Here is a 24,812-nt window from a genome sequence, read left to right on the forward strand (position 1 = left end):
TTAGTGACTTCCAACACACAGACCAAAAGACACTCGGGACCAAGTGGCTCACCCTGTTTTGTCCACCCTGTGAGATCCTAATCTCTCTCTCCCCCATCCATTCTTCTCTGGGAAAAGTGACTAGAGGGAGGGATTCACAGCAAAAAAAAAGAGCCAGCAGTAACACTCTCTGCCACTGATCTAATGCATAGGGTTTTAAGTAAGATGTCACAGCTGGAACTCAGGATGACAATTACAAAGTTGCTAGCTGGCTTGAAAAAAGTATAAATGACACCAGATATTCTCATAGTGCAGAAATGAAATCGAACCAGGCCCAATTTCCAAAGGCTCTAACTGAGATGCAGTCTACATTGGATGTGAATGCTCTAACGGCTAGGGTCAATGAGGCAGAAGGCAGAGTCAGTGACACCAAAGACAAGCTGATGGAAAGGAAGGAAGCTGAGGAAAAGAGAGAAAGCCAATGAATGGACTATGGGTGGAGGAATCAAAAAATCAGTGATGCCACAAAAGGAAACAATATTGGAATTACTTCTGGCCCCGAGGGAGAAGACACAGAGGGACAGAAGATCTATCTGTGTAGATCGTAGCTGAGAACTTGCCTAATCTGGGAGGGAAACAGGAATTCAAGTCCAAGAGGTAGAGAGGACTCTTCCCCAAATCCATAAGAATAGAGGAATACCCTAACATATCCTAGTGACGTTTGCAATTTCAGACAGAAAGAGAAAATCCTGAAAGCAGTTTGAGACAAGAGGGTCTTCACCGACAGGGGTAAGCACGTTAGACTAGCCACATACCTATCCACAGAGTCCTGGCACTACCAGAAAGGTAGTGATCGAGTCATGGTACTAAGTGAGAAAAACATGCAGCCAAGAACGCTTTACCCAGCAAGGAGTCATTCCGAATAGGAGCAGAGATAAAGAGCTTCCAGGACAGAAAGAAACTCAAAGGATTTGGCCGCTAAACCACCCTGCAAGAATAGGAAGGGGGATCCTGTAAGTGAAGACAGACTCCAAGAGTAACACAGACCAGAAAGAAACAGAGACCATCTACAGAATTAGGGACGTGACAGGTAATGCAATGGACTCATCTCCATCTGCTTTTTAGATTTTTTCTTTATCATTGGTCTTAAGCAATTTTATTGGGATGTAGGTTGATAAGGAGGTTTTTTTTCATGATCCTTATGTTTGGGGTTTTTGTTGCCTGGATTCCTGAATTCTTGAAAATATGGGTGTAGAGGGTTCATACAATTCAGATAACAATCAGAATTACTTCTTCAAACAGTTTTTTTCTGTACCTCAGCCAATTTCGTATCTACCAGGCCACTTGAAATTGCTACAAAGCTCACACATACTCTAGTGTTTGTGTGCAGAGCGTGGTTTGCACCCTTCCTTTTCTCTGCTTTATTCTGGACAACTGCTATGATCATACATTCAAGTTCTCTCTCTCTCTCTGTCTCTCGCTCTCTTTTTGCTATTTAGTGTCTAACGGGAAAGAAAGCCCATCTACTACATTTTTCATCTTAGATGTGCCACTGTTCAGCTCCAGAAGTTGGGTTTTCCTTGTTTTCATATTTTCTATATCTCTGTTTCACTTCATCCTTTGTGTACATTCTTACGTATATAAAACGTCTTTCTAACAGTTGTTTGAATGTCCATGTGCAATACTTCCATCGTCTTTTTCATTTCTGGGTAGGTTTCTATTGTTTAATCTTTCTCCTCAGTACGAGGTGAACTCTTCTCCTTCTTTGCATCCTGGTAATCTTTTGTTGGAAGGCAGGTATTGTGAATTTTAATTGTTAGATATTAACTATGGCTTATATTTCTACACATACTCTTGAGGATTGTTCTGATGGTGAGGTAGGTTCCTGGAAGACGATTTTATCCTTCCAGACTAGCTTTCCAAAGGTTTGTTAGGTGGTATCAAAGTAGTCTTCAATGTATTTTGCTATTGTTCTGTTGGTATTCTGAGCTCTCTTTGCAATGTCCCACGAATTACGAGGTTTTCCACTCTGCCTGCTGCTGGTAGCACAGACTTTTCCTGATTGTGTGTGAAGGCTAGTGACATTTTCCTCTCTGCTTCCCCTGGGCTATGATTTTCCCCACACCACATACGTTCCTCACACACGTGCCCTACTGAGGAATTCCATGAAAACTCAAAAGTGATCCTAGATGGCTTTCTGAGGTCCTCTTTCTCTGTGCAGCTCTCCTCAGTATTCTCTACTGTAAACCACAGCTATATTGACTTCTCCAAACTTCCATCTTTCTGTCTCCAACTCATGGAAATGGCTGAGCTTCGCCTGTATTCTTCATCCCTGACCCGTAGACTAGAAATGAAATCTCTTTAGGCAGTAAGTTAGGGAAACACAGAGTCCCCCATGTTTGTCTTCCCTCTTGCACTAGTCACTTCCCTGCATTGCCTGGAAATATATCGAAAGTGTTCTTTTGCCAGGGTGCCTGGGTGGCTCAGTTGCTTAAGCCTCCGACTCGTGATCTGGACTCAGGTCATGAACTCAGAGTCTTGGGATCAAGATCAGCATTGGGCATCACACTCAGCACAGAGTCGGCTTGAGATTCTGTCTCCCCTCTCCCTCTATCCTCCCCACCCCCCACACTCTGTCTCTCAAACCAACACAGAAAATCTTTCAAATGAAATAAAATCAGTTACGTAACAGGCAGCCTCTGCAACGAGGGGAAGACCCCAGCAGGGTCCGTGCCTTGCCCAGAATCACAGACTGGTAAGAAGGCAGAACCAGGCCTGAACCCAGCTCTCCAAGTGTCCTCAACGTTGGGGCCCTGGCTGAACCTAGCTACTCACTGGGAGCTCGGGAAGAGGTTGTGTTTTGGAACTGGCTGTAGACCTGGAGGTGGTATGGGGGTGAGAAGGAGCATCGACATCCCAGGCAGGAGGCTTCCCAGCACGTACCTCTCTGAGGAGGAGCCCAGGCCAGGGCAACCCACTGACGGCACCCCTGCCCGCATGACATCCAGAGGAAAGGAGGGATGGCTCGTGACACACAACTGGCAGCATCTAGGGGTAAGGGTGGGCTCAGCCCCTCTAAGCCAAGGTTCCAATGCCTTCTGCAGGATTGGCCTTGGAAATCAGAAAGCCTAAGACCTGGGAAAGCTATTTCCCATCCACCCCTAGGTGGGACTGTCATCTTCTGGGCCTGCACAATAGGAGTATTGGGGCACACACATGTGCACAGTTACACACACAACACAATAGGGACTGTGGGTGGGATCGGAGGACCTACAGACTCAGAGAAGGTGAGAAAGGAAGAAAATGTGGTGGCAGTTATTCCCTACGTACGACACCACTCCCCCAATTTCTTAGATGGTATCCCACCTATGCCTGTGGACTTCTGCAAGAAGTACATGCTGGAATAATCCCTATCGCACAGGCAAGACACAGACCATCCCTGACAGGCACAACGGCTGCTCCAGGATCCAAAACAGGGAAGATGGAGACTTCCGTCAGAGCCCGGGTTGTTTCTAAGCTGGGGCCCTGGCTGCACCCAGACCTTCCCTGGGGCCTGTGGAGAGGGGTGTGTTGGTGTCACTGGGTACGCATGTGGCATGGCATGCAGAAAGGGGATGAGCAGTTGGCAGCCCAGAGCACTGTTTGTGTAGGTGCTAGTCCAGGTGTGGACTCAGGGAGGGGATCCCAGGAAGTGAAGTCACTTCCCTGATAACTGACCCCAACAGAACTTGGAACCCCGGTCACCAGGCAACCACATCGTAGTGCAGTCCCGTATCAGGCTCACTTGGCTGGAGACAGTCGATAGTGAAAGATGTTCTCTTGCTGCGTGCCCATTGTCCGGGGCTCTGGCTTCCAGAAACCCCAGGGTGAGGGACTTTTCACATGCTGCAGACACTGGCTCAACCCGCACCCCCGATGCCGCAGGGCCTTTGCCAGGAGGGGCCGGAAGGTAATACCGAGCGACCTAGGCCAGGCCAGGCCACCTCTCCGAGCCATCCCTGGGCAGCCCCATTCCCCCAGTTTCAGGGAAAGAGGGGTATGTGGGGGAGGTCCCGCCCTGGGCTGGAGGAGGTTGCAGGGCAGTGGATACCCTGGGGATGCCTTCATGTTCACACCGATGCCACGGTGAGTTAGGGTGGAAAGAGGATTCCTGAGGTGCCTCTCACCAGGGCCAGAGTGAATCCAAGGCCCTCGAGCTGGGTCACTTTTCTCTCCATGGTGGAGCTGTGTGCATCCTGGCATGTGGTGTGTCTGCAAGGGAGTCCCCTGGGTCTGAGGACCAGCAAAGGCAGCCAGACAGACCTCTGAGGCCTCCCACCTGGCTGCCGGGCACTGTCTTTACAAAGCTCCACATGGGAGACAGGGCAGGAGCTGAATGATGGGATCCCTTGCCCCACCTCCTTGAAGGACAGGAAGGAGTCCCCTACTGCCAACAAAGTCCAGCGCTGTCTCAGGGTGAGTGCAGGTGCCACAGGGACCCAGCACCCAGGGCACCAATGTGGCACAAAGGGACCCAGATCCCAGAAACCAGCCTCTGGGCTCCTCAGGGCTCCCTCCTAGACTCCTGCTCCCATGTGAACCTGGATCCCCATCTCCTCCCCAAACCTGCCCTCAGGGCCCTGCCAACGGCCTTGGCCCGATGCACAGTCCCTATCCACATATCTGTATGAATATCAGAAAAGCGACCTTAAACCACCTCTCATCCCTTGCTTGAGATCCTGGTGAGCTGGGAGACTTTTCCCCAAAGGGGCATGGGGCTCATGGTACTATGCCTATTGCTCTGCCCTTTGGTTGTGAAGGAACACATCCCTGGGGCCCCTCCAGGGTCTGGAGCAGGCGCCTCCTTGTGCTGCACAACATTCCAGAAGGCCCATCAGTTACCGCAGCCATTGAGCCCTTCACAGATGCAGGACGTTCATGTGATTCCCTTCTGTTGCCAACTCACAGCGCTGCACGGAACATTATTACAAAGTAATAATAGTAATATGAATAATAAAACCACATATTTTAATTTGAAACAGTACTTTTTCATGAATTAATTTCTATTGAAATTATATGATTTCATAGATACTCAATATTATTATACTAAGATTCAAATACTGGTCTAGCTCTGTATTTTTGTTTGTTTTGGGCATTTCTACCCTGGGAAAATAAGGAAACAGGTTTATAATTGGCTCCAAATTCACAGATTATAAGAAATATAAATTTATCTGTTAAGTTATTTTTTTAGTAAAATATTTTCAAGTGAAAGAATGTTGTCATCTAAAAATGGTAAGATTTATCACTTTTATTACTTACATATTAACCAAATTAAGTCACATCTGCTTTTTAAATAGAAGTAAGTGATCTAAATATTAATATATCCTTGTTTAATCAAAGTTTGACTTCAGATTAAAAATTATGAATGTGAAAGATGACAATTCTTAATGATGCCTTCTCAAAATTTTTTAAGAACATGAAATATAGGGGCGCCTGGGTGGCACAGCGGTTAAGCGTCTGCCTTCGGCTCAGGGCGTGATCCCGGCGTTACGGGATCGAGCCCCACATCAGGCTCTTCTGCTATGAGCCTGCTTCTTCCTCTCCCACTCCCCTGCTGTGTTCCCTCTCTCGCTGGCTGTCTCTATCTCTGTCGAATAAATAAATAAAATATTAAAAAAAAAAAAAAGAACATGAAATATAAAGAGAATTGAGTGCTGGAAATATTCTTGAACAGAATAGAGAAATACTGAATGAAAAAATAAGCCCCCTTCATGATAAAAATCCTCAAACAAACTAAGTTTAGTGGAAATATATTTCAACATAATAAAGGCTATACATGAAAACCCCACTGCTAATATCATACTCAATGGTGAAAAATGGTGAGAGCTTTCCCCCTAGCTCAGGAACAAGATGAGAATGTCCACTCTCACCATTTTTATTCATTCTAGTATTGGAAGTCTTAGCCACAACAATCAGACAAGAAATAAAAAAACTTCCAGATTGGTAAGGAAGAAGTAAAACTTTCACTATTTGTAGATAGCATGATATTATGTATAGAAAACCTAAGATGCTACCAAAATACTACTAATACTGATAAACAGATTCAGAAAGGTTGCAGGATACAAAAAAAAAAAAAAGTACAGAAATCTGTGGCATTTTTCTATACTGATAATGAAGTAGCAGAAAGAGAAATTAAGACAAAAATCCCATTTACACGTGCACCAAAAATAATAAAATACCTAGGAATAAATGTAAACAAAGTGAAAGACCTGACTGAAAATCATACAATTTTGATGAAAAAAGTCACAGACAACACAAATGGAAAGATACTCCATTCTCATGGACTGGAAGAATAAATATTGTTAAAATGTCCATACTACCCAAAGCAATCTACATATTTAATGCAATCCCCATCAAAATAGCAACAGTATTTCTCACTAGAACAAATAATCCTAAAATTTGTATGGAACCACAAAAGATCCAGAATAACTAAAGAGATCTTGAAAAAGAATGACAACCTAGAGGCATCACAATCCCAGATTTCAAGATCTACTACAAAGTTGTAGTAATCAAAACAGAATGGTACTGATACAAAAAAAGACATATAGATTAATAGAACAGAATAGACGGCCCAGAAATAAACCCTTGAGGAGCTGAGTTTTCAAAAGGGATGTTCTCCACTTCTCCCAGGACATTCAAATACCCCCTAGACCTCGCTCGTCTAATTAGAGATTTTTCTTTAGGCTCTCAGGACATTGTAATTCTTAGAGAAATTCTTCTCAGGGTCTGGAAGGTAATGTTTTTGCTCATTGTACTTCTTTAATTTAGCTAGATGCCCTTGTATTTGGAAGATATTCTTATAACATCTCCAAGATTATTTTTTAATAGATTTTCTTGTCTGTTTCTTTAAATTACTTTTGCTTACATAAGGGATATCAGAGAAGATATAAATATTTTATTCTTCCAGGAGACTGTGTGTGTGTGTGTGTGTGTGTGTGTGTGTGTGTATTTAGGCCATATATTTAGTTCATTAAGATTTGTACAGATTTCTAGAAGAAAAATAATCACATGATCACATGATTTAGGATTACTTATAATCATAAATAGATTTTTAAATTGGAGAGGAAAACGGATAGCTAGTAAAGCATGAAACCCTGATAGGAAACATACATACTGTGTGCTGGTTAATTGGTTATAGTCACTTCATGTATTATTATGACAGCTTCTGCCTGTGAACTTAGAAGATGCTGAGCTTCTCAATAATCAAAGAAGAGAACAAGTGTTCATTCAAAATGCTGACCCAAGCAGTGCCTGCTTTTCTGTTTTTCTATCTGAAGCCATCATTTAGAATTTGTACTCTTTCAACAGTAGGAAAGTCCATAGACCTCTAAAGCATGAGTAAAATTCAAATAGGGTCAAATTCCTGAGGGCAAAGCATTATTTTTCCTCCCAGCCCTGTTACATTTGGCCATACATACTTATTTCAACCCATGCAGCAGAGAATAAGGGCTGTGATTTTCATTATGATCACTAATTCCTTAAAAGTGCATCTAGGGCCTTCCAGAGTCATGAATTCAGCAGAATAACAGAAGGTAGCATGTCAAAAGACCATATGCAGGCCCTAGGCTGTATTTGCAGTACTAGTTCTGCATAATGTTTCCAGTTGGTATGCAATCATGCATGAACTCAAGCTTAAAAAAAACAAAAAGCTAGAATTTTTCATGCAGTGCTGTTACCTTTCAATGCACACCCAATTCAGCAAACTTAAATATTATCAAATATCCTTCCATAGTGATTGCAGTCTCCAGGGCTATCTACTGGTAATGCATAGCTTGGTTTTTAGATAATAAATAATAAAACTCTTCTAACAGGTGAATTTGATAATCAGTGTGCATCCAGAAGCATTGAATGTTTCCCATTAAATGACTGTAATCTTTCAGTTTGGTTTGCACCACCATATGCTATTGGCCTTGCATTTTGTATGTTAACTTTGCAGAGCTCATGCTCACTACAAACACACTCGGGACCTCTAAATACTTGTTTCTTGTGCATACCATGAATTTGTATTCACATTTTTGGAGACAGGAGACAATGCTGATGTTTACTTTTATTTCAGAAAAATCAATCAGGTCAGCCTTGAGAGGTCACAATGACCAATACAGCTGATACACTGAGAGTTCACTAAATATTTTTTGAGACTTTGGTATCATTGTTGCAAGTATTCAGACAATTTTCTGGATCACATGCCCGTGACAGAGGGTTCCCTTACATTCACAATTCTGGAAGAAAACTCTTCATATTGCCATCCCAGAAATCCAGAAATCCTGCCAGGGAGTGAACATTTACTGTAAAATAATCTGTGCCACATTGCTCCTCTTTTTATAAAGCACCATGACCCACTAAGGAATAAGAAAAATCCCTGAGCTATCTCTGTATGTTTTTAGCATTATGATTTCATACACATTTAACGGAATTAATTTAAAAAAGACAACCCTAGTTCTAAGATTAAAAAATCTTCATAAAATAGTCAAATGGAGCCAATGAGCTAAATATTTTTTTTCTGAGGGACCTTAAATTTCCAAGTCTTATACTTTAAATATGGGCTTAATTTGAGAACAGTCATTTTAAAGTTGGCCTAACTCATTTGTCCAAACTCAATTTAAAAATTCACAATTCCTGAGGAGTTAAAATGGCGGAGGAGTAGGGGACCCCTTTTTCAGCCAGTCACCTGAGTCGAGCTGGATAGGTAACAGACCAGTCTAAATAACCACGGAATCAGCCTGAGACGCAGGAAGATACATCTGGATCTCTACAAATGAACATCTCCAGCACTGAGTATTGAGGTACCAAGAGGGGAGCCGTAAAACTGCGCACAGATATTGGAAGATAAACGGAAGGGGGAGGGAGCCGCCGCGTTTGGGCGCCGAGAAGCAGTAGCCACCTGCACCGGGGAGCGGGCGAACTCAGGGACCGCAACCGCAAGAGAGCAGACTGAGACCGGTGAGCTGTGAACGCGCGCCACCAGGCATCTCCTGGAACATCGGAATCCCAGTGTGCTCACGGGATCCAGACTGAGACCGGGAGCTCCCGGAGCATGCGCGGGGCGGCTGGCGGCTGGCGGCTGGCAGGCCACCTGCACGGGGGAGCGGGCAGACTCGCGGTCGGCACCCGTGAAACAGCAGACTGAGACCCTGAACCGGGTGCGCGCGCCACCAGGCTTCTCACGGAACTCCGGAATCGCGGTGTGCTCACCGGGCATAGACTGAGACCGGGAGACCCGGGAGCGCGCGGGGCGGCCGGTGGCTGGCGGCATTAGAAACACAAAGGACAGAGACACGCTGGCCCTGGAAGTGAGGGCAGGGACAACGGGTGTGGGGCGCACATCCCGGGACGCTGCAGGGTTGAGCAGCACCAACAGTAACAGAGTTAAAGTGGCCAGAACATCAGTGGAGAACGGGCCACAATCCCTCTGTTCTATGACAATGCAGCCTCTGCTGCTCTGACTCTCAGAAGAGGCATAGCCGACCGCCAGGGAAAGCCGCCAGAGAACAAAAGCCTGGAAATACCGGCTCACAGCGTGCCCATCCCCATCCCCCCTCGCGGGGGACACAGAGACTCTACCCAAACAGGGTTGCCTGAGTATCGGTGCGGCAGGCCCCTCCCCCAGAACACAGAAGGCAGGCTGAAAAATCAAGAAGCCCACAACCCGGGGCGTCTGGGTGGCGCAGTCATTGAGTGCTGGTCTCCGGCTTAGGGCGTGATCCCAGCGTTCCGGAAAGGAGTCCCTCATCGGGCTCCTCTGCTGGGAGCCTGCTTCTTCCTCTCCCACTCCCCTGCTTCTGTTCCCGTTCTTGCTGACTGTCTACCTCCCTCTCTCAGATAAATAAATAAATAAAATCTTTAAAGAAGAAGCCCACATCTCTAAGATCCCTATAAAACAAGGGGCACGGCCTGGGACCCAGTCAATAATTTGGGCTCTGGACAACCCCACAACCTCTCCTCATCAGAATGACAAGAAGAAGAAGCCCCCCCCCCAGCAAAGAAAAGACAGTGAGTCTGTGGCCTCTGCCACAGAAATAATGGATATGGATGTAACCAAAGTATCAGAAATGGAATTCAGAGTAACGATGGTCAAAATGATGAGAATTGAAAAAAGTATTAACGAAAAGGTTTCTGAGAATATAGAATCCCTAAAGTCAGAAATGAGAGCGAATTTGACAGAAATTAAAAATTCTATGAGCCAAATGCAGGCAAAACTAGAGGCTCTGACGGCCAGGGTCACCGAAGCAGAGGAAAGGGTTAGTGAATTGGAGGATGGGTTAATAGAGGAAAAAATTAAAATAGAAGATGCTTTTAAAAAAATCCACATCCACGATTGTTGGCTACGGGAGATTACTGACTCAACGAAACGATCCAATGTTAGAATCATCGGCATCCCCGAGGGGGTGGAGAAAAACAGAGGTCTAGAAGAGATATTTGAACAAATTGTAGCTGAAAACTTGCCTAATCTAGCAAGGGAAACAAACATTCGTGTCCAAGAGGGATAGAGGACCCCTCCCAAGCTCAACCACGACAAACCTACGCCACGTCACATCATAGTGCAATTCGCAAATATTACATCCAAGGATACAGTATTGAAAGCGGCCAGGGCAAAGAAATTTCTCACGTACCAAGGCAAAGGCATCAGAATTGCGTCAGACCTGTCTACACAGACCTGGAATGAGAGAAAGGGTTGGGGGAGCATATTTAAACTCTTTCAGAGACAAACATGCAGCCAAGGATCCTTTATCCAGCAAGGCTGTCATTCAGAATTGATGGAGAAATAAAGACATTTCAGAATCGACAGTCACTAACCAATTTTGTAACCACGAAACCAGCCCTACAGGAGATATTACGGGGGGTTCTATAAAAGTAAAAAGGCCCCAAGAGTGATACAGAACAGAAAGTCACAGCCAATACAAACAAAGACTTTACTGACAACATGGCATCATTAAAAGCATATCTCTCAGTACTCAGTCTTAATATTAATGGCTTAAATTCTCCCTTACAAGGCCACAGGGTTGCAGGTTGGATAAAAAGAAATGACCCATCCATTTGCTGTCTACAAGAGAGTCATTTCGAACCCAAAGATGCATTCAGACTGAGAGTAAGGGGATGGAGTACCATCTTTCACGCAAATGGACCTCAAAAGAAAGCTGGGGTAGCAATTCTCATATCAGATAAATTGGATTTTAAACTACAGACTATAGTTAGAGACGCAGAAGGGCACTATATTATTCTTAAAGGAAGTATTCAACAAGTGGATATGACAATTATAAATATATATGCCCCCAACAGGGGAGCAGCAAGATACAGAAGCAACTCTTAACCAGAATAAAGAGACATATAAATAAAAATACATTAATAGTAGGGGACCTCAACACTCCACTCTCAGAAATAGACAGAACACCCTGGCAAAAACTAAGCAAAGAATCAAAGGCTTTGAATGCCATACTCGACGAGTTGGACCTCATAGATATATAGAGAACACTACACCCCAGAACCAAAGAATACTCATTCTATTCTAATGCCCATGGAACATTCTCAAGAATAGACCATGTTCTGGGACACAAAACAGGTCTCAGCCGATACCAAAAGATTTAAATTATCCCCTGCATATTCTCAGACCACAACGCTCTGAAATTGAAACTCAAACACAAGGAAAAATTTGGGAGAAACTCAAACACTTGGAGACTAAGAACCATCCTCCTCAGGAATGACTCGATAAACCAGGAAATCAAAAATCAAATTAAACAATTTATGGAGACCAATGAGAATGAAAATACAACAGTCCAAAACCTATGGGATACTGCAAAGGCAGTCCTAAGGGGGAAATACATAGCCATCCAAGCCTCACTCAAAAGAATAGAAAAATCTAAAATGCAGTTTTTATATTCTCACCTCAAGAAGCTGGAATAGCAACAAAGGGACAGGCCTAATCCACACACGAGGAAGCAGTTGACCAAACTTAGAGCTGAAATCAATCAAGCAGAAACCAGAAGTACAGTAGAGCAGATCAACAGGACTAGAAGCTGGTTCTTTGAGAGAATCAATAAAATTGACAGACCACTGGCAAGACTTATCCAAAAGAAAAGAGAAAGGACCCAGATTATTAAAATTATGAATGAAAAAGGAGAGGTCACGACCAACACCATTGAAATTGGAAGGATTATTAGAAATTTTTATCAACAGCTATATGCCAATAAACTAAGCAATCTGGAAGAGATGGAATCCTTCCTGGAAACCTATAAACTACCAAGATTGAAACAGGAAGAAATTGATTTCTTTTTTTTTTTTTTTTAAGATTTTATTTATTTATGTGACAGAGAGACAGCCAGTGAGAGAGGGAACACAGCAGGGGAGTGAGAGAGGAAGAAGCAGGCTCCCAGCGGAGGAGCCCGATGTGGGACTCGATCCCGGAACGCCGGGATCACGCCCTGAGCCGAAGGCAGACGCTTTAACGACTGCGCTACCCAGGCGCCCCAGGAAGAAATTGATTTCTTAAACAGGCCAATTAATTATGAAGAAATTGAGTCAGTGATAAACAACCTTCCAAATAACAAAACTCCAGGCCCGGACGGTTTTCCTGGGGAATTCTACCAAACTTTCAAAGAAGAAATAATACCTATTCTCCTAAAGCTATTTCAAAAAATAGAAACAGAAGGAAAGCTACCAAACTCATTCTATGAGGCCAATATTACCTTGATCCCCAAACCAGGCAAAGACCCCCTCAAAAAGGAGAATTACAGGCCGATTTCCCTAATGAATATGGACGCCAAAATCCTCAACAAGATACTTGCTAATAGAATCCAACAGTTCATTAAAAGCATTATCCATCACGATCAAGTGGGATTCATACCTGGGATGCAAGCGTGGTTCAATATTTGCAAATCAATCAGCGTGATACATCATATCAACAAGAAAAGACTCAGGAACCATATGATCCTCTCAATCGATGCCGAAAAAGCATTTGACAAAATACAGCATCCTTTCCTGATTAAAACCCTTCAGAGTGTAGGAATAGAAGGTACATTTCTCAATCTCATAAAAGCCATCTATGAAAAGCCTACTGCAAATATTATTCTCAATAGGGAAAAGCTGGAAGCCTTTCCCTTAAGATCAGGAACACGACAAGGATGCCCACTCTCGCCACTATTATTCAACATAGTACTAGAAGTCCTTGCAACAGCAATCAGACGACAAAAAGGGATCAAAGGTATTCAAATCGGCAAAAAAGAAGTCAAAATGTCTCTCTTCGCAGATGACATGATACTCTATATGGAAAACCCAAAAGAAGCCACTCCCAAACTATTAGAAGTTATAGAGCAATTCAGTAACGTGGCGGGATACAAAATCAATGCTCAGAAATCAGTTGCATTTCTGTACACGAATAGCGAGACCGAAGAAAGAGAAATTAGGGAATCCATCCCATTTACAATAGCACCAAAAACCATACGTTACCTTGGAATTAACTTAACCAGAGACGTAAAGTACCTATATTCTAGAAACTATAAATCACTCTTGAAAGACATTGAGGAAGACATAAAAAGATGGAAAGATATTCCATGCTCATGGATCGGAAGAATTAACATAGTTAAAATGTCCATTCTACCCAGAGCAATCTACTCTTTCAATGCTATCTCGATCAAAATACCGAGGACATTTTTCAAAGAACTGGAACAAATAGTCCTTAAATTTGTATGGAACCAGAAAAGGCCCCGAATCTCCAAGGAACTGTTGAAAAGGAAAAACAAAGCTGGGGGCATCACAATGCCGGATTTTGAGCTGTACTACAAAGCTGTGATCACAAAGACAACATGGTACTGGCACAAAAACAGACACATAGACCAATGGAACAGAATAGAGAGCCCAGAAATGGACCCTCAGCTCTTTGGGCAACTAATAATTGATAAAGCAGGAAAAAACATCCGGTGGCAAAAAGACAGTCTCTTCAATAAATGGTGCTGGGAATATTGGACAGCTACATGCAAAAGAATGAAACTTGACCACTATCTCACACCATACACAAAAATAAACTCCAAATGGATGAAAGACCTCGATGTGAGACAGGAATCCATCAAAATCCTAGAGGAGAACATAGGCAGCAACCTCTACGACATCGGCCAAAGCAACCTTTTTCATGATACATCCCCAAAGGCAAGAGAAACAAAAGATAAAATGAATTTATGGGACTTCATTAAGATTAAAAGTTTCTGCACAGCCAAGGAAACAGTCAGAAAAACTAAGAGGCAGCCCACGGAATGGGAGAAGATATTTGCAAATGACACTACAGATAAAGGACTGGTATCCAAGATCTACAAAGAACTTCTCAAACTCAATACACGAGAAACAAATAAATCAAAAAATGGGCAGAAGATATGAACAGACACTTTTCCAATGAAGACATACAAATGGCTAACAGACACATGAAAAAATGTTCAAAATCATTAGCCATCAAGGAAATTCAAATCAAAACCACACTGAGATACCACCTTACGCCAGTTAGAATGGCAAAAATAGACAAGGCAAGAAACAACAAATGTTGGAGAGGATGTGGAGAAAGGGGATCCCTCCTACATTGTTGGTGGGAATGCAAGTTGGTACAGCCACTCTGGAAAACAGTGTGGAGGTCCCTTAGAAAGTTAAAAATTGAGCTACCCTATGATCCAGCCATTGCACTACTGGGTGTTTACCCCAAAGATACAGACGTAGTAAAGAGAAGGGCCATATGCACACCAATGTTCATAGCAGCAATGTCCACAATAGCTAAATCGTGGAAGGAGCCGAGATGCCCTTCAACAGATGACTGGATTAAGAAGTTGTGGTCCATATATACAATGGAATATTACTCAGCTATCAGAAAGAACGAGTTCTCAACATTTGCTACAACATGGACGGCACTGGAGGAGATAATGCTAAGTGAAATAAGTCAAGCAGAGAAAGACAACTATCATATGATTTCTCTCATCTATGGAACATAAGAACTAGGATGATCAGTAGGGGAAGAAAGGGATAAAGAAAGGGGGGGTAATCAGAAGGGGGAATGAAACATGAGGGACTATGGACTATGAGAAACAAACTGAGGGCCACAGAGGGGAGGTGGGTGGGGTTTGGGATAGGCCCGTGATGGGTATTAAGGAGGGCACGTATTGCATGGTGCACTGGGTGTTATACACAACTAATGAATCATCGAGCCTTACATCGGAAACCGGGGATGTACTGTATGGTGACTAACATAATATAATAAAAAATCATTATAAAAAAGAAAAATAATAATAATAAAAAATTTAAAAAGGTAGTAAGGAGGGCACGTATTGCATGGTGCACTGGGTGTTATATGCAACTAATGAATCATCGAACTTTACATCAGAAACCAGGGATGTACTGTACGGTGACTAACATAATAAAAAAAACATTAAAAAAATAAAAAAATAAAAATTCACAATTCCTTATCAGTCACCTTTAGGACAATTTCTCATACTCTCTTCTCTCCAAATATATCCATATTTTGACTTAATGCAAAGAAATTTCAACTTACAATTGCTATAACATCTTTAATTTCCAATGTTTTCCTTTTGGATATAATCCACATAAAGGAATGAATTTTTTTATCTCTGGCTTAAATTGCAAAAACCCACAAAGATTTTGACGGAACTTTTTGGCATTCAAGACCATTTCTAGTGCTGTGCAAAGCAGTCAGTGCTTTCTGGGGAGCAACTACTTAAAATTCATATGGACATATTAGATGTAATATGTATATTTGGAATAACCATTGAAATATTTCTCTATTTAATTAGAGTAGTCTATGCTAACTCACAGGGTGGACACTGTCAGCCATTTTCAATCTGCCAATTATTTCTTTGGGGGACATGGTAAAATTTCTGCTTCAGTAAATGTTTTCACTTTCTTCGTGCACTAGTTTTCCCTTCTTCTTCTTCTAGCTCTGTCTCAGTGGGCAGAGAGAGCAAGAAATGCTAGCTATCATAATGCAAGCACGGCAGAAGGGGACACAAAATTTCCCCTTGCAACAAAGCAAGCTTTGATACTCAATTCTAATATTTGCTGAATGGTTATAAATGCACCCATTATCTTTTTTTCTGGTGTCCTATAGAGTATGTGCCCTCAAACAGTCAGGAAATGAAGGCATTACTGACTTTCTGTTCATGGTGCTAGGAATACAGGATTGCACTCTGTGGACAACCACTTATGTCTGCCCCCCTCAGCTCCTAGGAATCTGCAGATTTACCCCTTTCTTGATGCACTCAGTACTTCTACAAAGTCCTGGACAGGATCTTAGATGAAACTCAGACCAGCACACTATCTCTCTTCCCCTCTCCTCTGCCACATCTTGAGTCAAGATGAAGTGGTGATCACTGGTGAGGACTTCAAAAGCAAATCAAAGAACAAGGGCTATGATCAGAAAGAACGATTACCCAACATTTGCAGCAACATGGACGGAACTGGAGGAGATAATGCTAAGTGCAATAAGTCAAGCAGAGAAAGACAATTATCATATGGTTTCACTCATTTGTAGAACATAAGGAATAGCAGGGAGATCGGTAGGAGAAGGAAGGGAAGAATGAAGGGGGGTTAAACAGAGGGGGAATGAACCACGAGAGACTATGAACTCTGGGAAACAAACTGAGGGCTTTAGAGGGGAGGGGGGTGGGGCATTGGGCTAAGCCGGTGATGAGTATTAAGGAGGGCACATATTGCATGGAGCACCGGGTGTTATACACAATGAATCATGGAACAGTACATCAAAAACTAAGGATGTACTGTATGGTGATTAACATAATAAATTTAAAAAATAAATTAAAAAATTTAAAAAATTTAAAATAACCCCCCCCAAAAAAAAACAAAAGCAAAAATAAACAAACAAAAAGAACAATGGCTATGGGCTCTAGGGACAGATGTCAGCAAGTTACAGCCAAGGATTAAATGTGACCAGTGGACATCCTCCAGAGTAGGTACTGACTATGCACAAATATTCATGACCTCCCAAAATTCATATGTTGAAGTCTTAATCCACAATACGATGATTTTTGGAGATGGGGACTTTGGGCGATAACTAGGTTTGGATGAGGGTCTAGGAGTGGTACCTCCATGATAGGATTGGTATAAGAGATTTTCATCTCTTAAGAGATGAAAAGACCTCAGTTCCTTTCCCTCTCACTCTACCATGTGAAGATTCAGCAAGAAGGCACTGTCTGTAAACCAGGAAGGATGTCCTCCCCAGACATCAAATCTGCTCACACCTTGATCTCAGATTTCCCAGCTTCTAGTTTGCTGTATAAGCCACCCAGTCTCCAGTACCTTGTTAAAGCAGCTCAAAGAGAACATCCAGGACTCTGGACTAATCCAAGGAGCCACCTACCTCCTGACATAGACGTCGAGTGGATCCATCCAATGTATCTTTGGCCCTCAAAAAATTCCTCAAAGCACAGTAGTGAGGCAAGAGCATTCCAACATCTCTTCTTAAAAAAAAAAAATCCTTTCTAATATTCTCTCCAACATTTTTAAAAGAATAGAGGCAGGTAGTCTTCTAAAGTTCCTGAAAATTATGACAAGGTCTGCTTCAGTGAACTCATATCCTCTTTTGCAATGTGGGCATGACTGACCATTACTAGCTTGAGGCCTCAGCCAAAACTGAGAAAAGGGATACTCATGTTAACATACACTACAACTAAGGTATCCGCAGAAAACACAGTTGTTACTCTCTAGCATGGCCATGCTCTGCTTATGAGACCACCTTTCAGCAGGTGGCTAGATTTAGAATTGCCAGTTAATAGAGTTTCTTTCAGTCTGAATTGTCTCCCTTCACTTTAAATATTGAACATTTTAAAAATACAACTCCCTATTAGATTTTAAATGATTACAGTGGAATAACTGATGTTTTTGCTTTCTTAGGTAAAATATTTAATAGTTTGCTTTTTTTCCTCACTTCCCTTTTCTGCCCTAGGAGGGTATCTGTGTCCATGAGGCAAACTCCATGTCCGTGGCATAGTGGGTCCTGGTATACACCCAGCATCTTTGCCGGGGGGGGGGGAGGGTGTTTACTCTTGAGTTACTACATTGGTATCATTTAATCCTTTGCTGTGATGTACAGGCATTTGCCCCAGGAGCTCATGGCCATACGTTCTTTTTTTTCCACATACATTTTAAGTTATTGCCAGTAGCATCTCTTCATCTTGACCCCAGGCCTTTGCTGGTTCAACCATGTGCTCATCAGGTCTGTATCCTTCAGGAGGACATCTGCGATTTTTGAGACATTTAATATTTACCATCTTAACCATTTTTAAATGTGCGATTCAGTAGTGTTAAGTTTATTCACAGTGTTGTGAGGCAGATCGCCAGAACTTTTTCATCTTGTAAAACCAAACCAAACCAAATGAAAAACAAAACCAAAAACAAACCAAACAAAAATGCTCTATACTCCTTAGATAACAACAGTTTCCCCTTTCCTCCCTGACCCCTAGCCTCTGGTAACTACCATTCTACCTTCTGTTTCTAGAACTGGACTACCTACCCTGGATCAGTGGATCGTCCAGTAACTGTGTCGTTGTGAACGGCCTGTTTCACTCAGCACAATGCCTTCAAGGTGCATCCATGTTGTGCATGTAACAGGCTTTCTTTTTTGAGGCTGAACAATATTCTGGTGTTATGTATACACTACATTTTTAAAATCCATTTATCTGCTGATAGACATTTAGGTTGATTCCACCTCTTGTTTATTGTGACTAGTGCTGCAATGAATGTGGGCATGCAAATCTCTCTTCAAGATCCTGTTTTCACTTTTTGTTTTATTTCTTGGATGAATACCCAGAAGTGGCATTGCTGGATCATACTGTGTTTCTATTTTTTAATTTTCTTGAGGAACCTACGTTGTTTTCATATGCATTATTTTACATTCCCATTAACAGTACACAGAGATTCTAATTTGTCTGCAGCCGTGCTGACACTTGTAATTCCCGGGGGTTTTGTTTTTTCCTTTTTTTTTTTTTTAATAGTAGCCATTTTATTGGGTGTGAGGTGATATCTCAGTGTGGTTTTGATTTGAATTTCTCTGATGATTAATGATGTTGAGCATTTTTTATATGCTCATTGGTCAAGTGTAAGAATTTTTTCATTGTACGACAGATACCATTGCATTGGCAAAATTCCACACTGTGTGTAATTTCCTCTAAAACCAAACCAAAACAAACTGAAATCTAACTCCAAGTTGTCAGAATTACTGGTTTACATCCCAGTTCTTTATAAATCTCTGGAATTAATTGTGTCCAAGCTTTCTTTTCCTTCAAGTTGACCACTCTCCTCACATTGGTAGCCTCTTTCTTCACTTTGTTAGAGGCTAAGGTTTCAACTGAGATATGAAATTATGTCACAGGCTTTCCCTTGGAGTTGAATTCCTTAATTCACAAATAGAAATACGAGCGGGCACCCAAGAGGTGAGAGGAAAGAATTCTATTTCTAGAGCACTAGAATGTGGAATCTGTTAATATATGAATTGGGACAACAAACATCCTGTCAATCTCAGTTGTTGTAATATTTAAAAAAGGAATAAAGTCCTACAATAACAAATAAGAATAACAAATAGCAAATATATCACAAGTTTCTTTAAATCGCTGGTAAAATATGTGGAGTGCCTTCAAAATCTTGTAAAAATCCCATGGTGTTTTATAATTTACAAAGAACCTTCACATGCAGATTGCTCGTATGATTTTTCCAATAATGTTTTCAGGTAGGCAGAATGAGAAATTATATTTACAAAGTACCTATGCATATATCAATAGTGGTAACTGATATCCCCATTTTACATTTAAAATTATGACTTTTCCTAGATCTCAGAGTTTGTAAGTGAGCCCATATCATCGTATAAGTGTTTTGCTTTCTTGTCTGGTGTGCCTCACTATTTCCTCGGTCTTTCTATACATTTTTTTAGTTCTTATCATTTGTTATTCAAGTAGAAAGGTACTGCTGGGGTCACAGGGAATATAAAACTTAGTTTCATCTCACTGAAATATATATATTTTTAAATCTGCTTTAAAATAATCAGCATTATCTGAATTATTTTTGTCCTTTTTCATTTTCCTGTTACCAACTTTTTATTAAGCAATAGGTCTGTGGTAGGCAGAATAATGGCCCCAAGGATGCCCACATCTTAATCCCTGGGATGTATGAATACGATACTCTATATGGCAGAAGGAACTTTCAGAGATAATTAAAGTTATGGACCTTGAGATAGGAAGATTATCTTGGATTATTTGGGTGAGCCCAATGTAACCACATGGGCTCTTAAATGTATAAGGAGGCAGAAGACAGAGTCAGAGGGAAATGTGGCCATTTGAGAATGGCCAGAAAGATACAACATTGGTGGCTTTTAAGATGGAAAAAGAGGGCCAGGAGCCAAGGAATGTTGGTGGCCTCTAGAAACTGGAAAATGCAAGGAAATACTCAACCCTATAGTCTCCAGAAAGGAATACAGCCAAACTAACATGATGATTTTAACCCAGTGAGATCCTTGCTGACTTCTAACTTATAGAACTCTAAGATAATAAATTTTTGTTGATTTGAGCCACCAAGTTTGTGGTGATTTGTTATGGTAGCAATAGAAAACTGATAGAAGGACCACTCATGTAAATTTAATTATATACAGGAATACGTAATACATACGGGAATAATTATCTATTTCTCTTTTGCAGTCAAATCTTACTTCTAACTTCTCAGCACATCTTTTTGGTTTTTTTAGGGCTACTGTACCAATTCCCATAAACTCATTTTTCCCACCTGTTACCTCTCTCAGGAATCTGGAAAGAATTGTATGTGCTTTGAGACACATACCCTAAATGCACAACCCATAAAGTACTAAATACTTTTTGATAAAGCTGTCTAGATGAAATATTTTACAGGTAATATGAGCTATATGAAATGCTCTCTAGAAAACACTCTAGCGAGTGGGCACCACCAGGTTAGAAGACGCTCTGGTAATCAAAACTGCTAAATGTTTACCCACCAATAAAGGAAAATATCCTCTTGGGGATTCTAGACTTGTTACCACGGATGTTGTTTGCTAACACTGATTGTTTTCCTACGTGCTTATAGAAACTCCGTGCTGTCACCCATCTGTTCTCTCATCAAAGCAGCTTTGTGGTGGCAGTTATTTTAGACATTTTTTTTATGATTTCAGATGTCTCTGCATTGAACTATACATTCTACTTGAGAACATGATGATCAGAGCTTTAATGCAGGTAGAAACACACAGCTCCTACTTTTCTCCATTTAGTAATAGGAGAGAAAGTTATAATATCTGAATTATTTAAAAATTGTTAGAAACCTTGATTTCCCCTTTGGGATACTCATCACACCAAAGGTTTCTTATTTAAAAATGTTATTCTTCATTATTAATTCCTCAATTTTATAGATGACCTTTTAATTGCTACTTCCAACTGGCTGACACAATGTCTAGTACACAGTAGTCAGTGAATGTTGCTTGTAAATGTTTTAATGACATGCCTCTTATCACTGTCACTTATTTTAGTTTTAAAACTTAGAAAACATTCTTTTACCCTATACTGCTAAATAGTTAATCCTCGTCCTTGAAGACTATCTCCATTCTTCCACACATCACTGCCAATTGTTCCTCTGGCCTGAGAGAGATTACCATTCTTCCCTTCGTTCTTGGCTCAATCCCAACTCCTCCAAGCTGGATATTACATCCTGCTTCCTTCAGAAACTTGACTCGTTCATTATATTCTTTCTTCCAAATCTTCTATCTTTCCTTCATTGCTAGATTATCCTACTCAATAAAGAAAGAAGATAATTTTTTAATTATAAAAATTTTGTCTTTCAACTTTTTACCTTACCAATTACACACAAGCTGAAGAATAACCTGTAATGCCTCGCTTCCTCATTTTTCATTTAATCCAACTACCAGTCACTTACAGGAAGTCCCCTTTCCAAGGTCACTGATATAATGTCCATCTATTCCAAAGAACATGTGGCAGTTTACATGCTACTCATTACATTTGATACTGTTTGTCACTCTTCTGAATACTCTCATCTTGCTTGACCTCCCAGATCCTTCTTTATGTTCCCTTTCCTTTGCCCATACTTGCAAAGTTTGATGTCCGGAATTTCTCCTCTGCTTATTCTATGCAATTCATCTAAATGGTTTCATCTGTTGCCATGGTTTCAACTACTGCTAACATGTTCATTACTCCCAACTGTCTTTCCATAGCCTCAGAGATTGAGCTGCTTTTTAGGGAATTGCCATCCGGTATCCCAGAGGCACTTCCATCTCAATAGATACAAACAGGATACCTTGTCCTTAGGTTATGATGCTGGCTCCTTCTTGTATATTTTCTAAATCAATAAATGATACCATCTCCTGTTCTGTTGTTGTAGGCAGAGTTATGGTTGATTAATCTTTTCTTACTCCTCCATGTAAAAAGCACCATCTCTCATTCACCATCCCCCCTACCTACATCATAAATATCTTTCTAATAAATCATTTTGTCTTTTCTACCTGTCATTAACCATATGGTGTCCTACCTACTCTGGGGCACTGAGTAGGACAGGACTAGCTGGAGAGCACATACACGTCATTCAGAAGATAATGCGTATGGGGCAAAGCCAAAGCCAGGAACCATGTGCAGCTAGGTCTGGGGAGAGATGCAGCAGCTGCGCATGAGCTAACAGAGAGAGACGGAGCAGGCGGGGTGTGAGGGCAGGGCAAAGCACACTTACTTACAGGTCCAGAAGCCCACATGCGCTGCTTTCGTGAAGTGCACAGCATGGCTATCATACATATCGAGGGAGTGTGGACACTTAGATATTTTTCACCCTCCACCTAGCTCCTGGATATCTGATGATGTTTACAACTTTTCTTCCTGCCTTCCTAATTGGTCTTAGCCTTTTGATACTCTCACTGTTCTCTGAATGACATTTCAAATACATTTCACTCAGTGCTGGTTTTACAATCAGACTTTTTTTATAATGATTTTTTATTATATTATGTTAGTCACCATACAGTACATCCCCGGTTTCTGATGTAAGGCTTGATGATTCATTAGTTGTGTATAACACCCAGTGCACCATGCAATATGTGCCCTCCTTACTACCCATCACCGGCCTATCCCATTCCCCCACCCCCCTCCGCTCTGTAGCCCTCAGTTTGTTTTTCATAGTCCATAGTCCCTCATGTTTCATTCCCCCTTCTGATTACCCCCCCCTTTCTTTATCCCTTTCTTCCCCTACTGATCATTCTAGTTCTTATGTTCCATAGATGAGAGAAATCATATGATAGTTGTCTTTCTCTGCTTGACTTATTTCACTTAGCATTATCTCCTCCAGTGCCGTCCATGTTGTAGCAAATGTTGAGAACTCGTTCTTTCTGATAGCTGAGTAATATTCCATTGTATATATGGACCACAACTTCTTAATCCAGTCATCTGTTGAAGGGCATCTCGGCTCCTTCCACGATTTAGCTATTGTGGACATTGTTGCTATGAACATTGGGGTGCATATGGCCCTTCTCTTCACTACGTCTGTATCTTTGGGGTAAACACCCAGTAGTGCAATGGGTGGGTCATAAGGTAGCTCAATTTTTAACTTTTTTTTTTTTAAAGATTTTATTTATTTATTTGACAGAGATAGAGACAGCCAGCGAGAGAGGGAACACAAGCAGGGGGAGTGGGACAGGAAGAAGCAAGCTCACAGCGGAGGAGCCCGATGTGGGGCTCGATCCCATGATGCCGGGATCACGCCCTGAGCCGAAGGCAGGCGCTTAACCGCTGTGCCACCCAGGCGCCCCAATTTTTAACTTTTTAAGGGACCTCCACACTGTTTTCCAGAGTGGCTGTACCAACTTGCATTCCCACCAACAATGTAGGAGGGATCCCCTTTCTCCACATCCTCTCCAACATTTGTTGTTTCTTGCCTTGTCTATTTTTGCCATTCTAACTGGCGTAAGGTGGTATCTCAGTGTGGTTTTGATTTGAATTTCCTTGATGGCTAATGATTTTGAACATTTTTTCATGTGTCTGTTAGCCATTTGTATGTCTTCATTGGAAAAGTGTCTGTTCATATCTTCTGCCCATTTTTTGATTTGTTTATTTGTTTCTCGTGTATTGAGTTTGAGAAGTTCTTTGTAGATCTTGGATACCAGTCCTTTATCTGTAGTGTCATTTGCAAATATCTTCTCCCATTCCGTGGGCTGCCTCTTAGTTTTTCTGACTGTTTCCTTGGCTGTGCAGAAACTTTTAATCTTGATGAAGTCCCATAAATTCATTTTATCTTTTGTTTCTCTTGCCTTTGGGGATGTATCATGAAAAAGGTTGCTTTGGCCGATGTCGTAGAGGTTGCTGCCTATGTTCTCCTCTAGGATTTTGATGGATTCCTGTCTCACATCGAGGTCTTTCATCCATTTGGAGTTTATTTTTGTGTATGGTGTGAGATAGTGGTCAAGTTTCATTCTTTTGCATGTAGCTGTCCAATTTTCCCAGCACCATTTATTGAAGAGATTGTCTTTTTGCCACCGGATGTTTTTTCTTGCTTTATCAATTATTAGTTGCCCAAAGAGCTGAGGGTCCATTTCTGGGCTCTCTATTCTGTTCCATTGGTCTATGTGTCTGTTTTTGTGCCAGTACCATGCTGTCTTTGTGATCACAGCTTTGTAGTACAGCTCAAAATCCGGCATTGTGATGCCCCCAGCTTTGTTTTTCCTTTTCAACAGTTCCTTGGAGATTCGGGGCCTTTTCTGGTTCCATACAAATTTAAGGACTATTTGTTCCAGTTCTTTGAAAAATGTCATCGGT

Source organism: Ursus arctos, unplaced genomic scaffold, assembly GCF_023065955.2.
Source record: "Ursus arctos isolate Adak ecotype North America unplaced genomic scaffold, UrsArc2.0 scaffold_21, whole genome shotgun sequence".
Lineage (NCBI taxonomy): Eukaryota > Metazoa > Chordata > Mammalia > Carnivora > Ursidae > Ursus > Ursus arctos.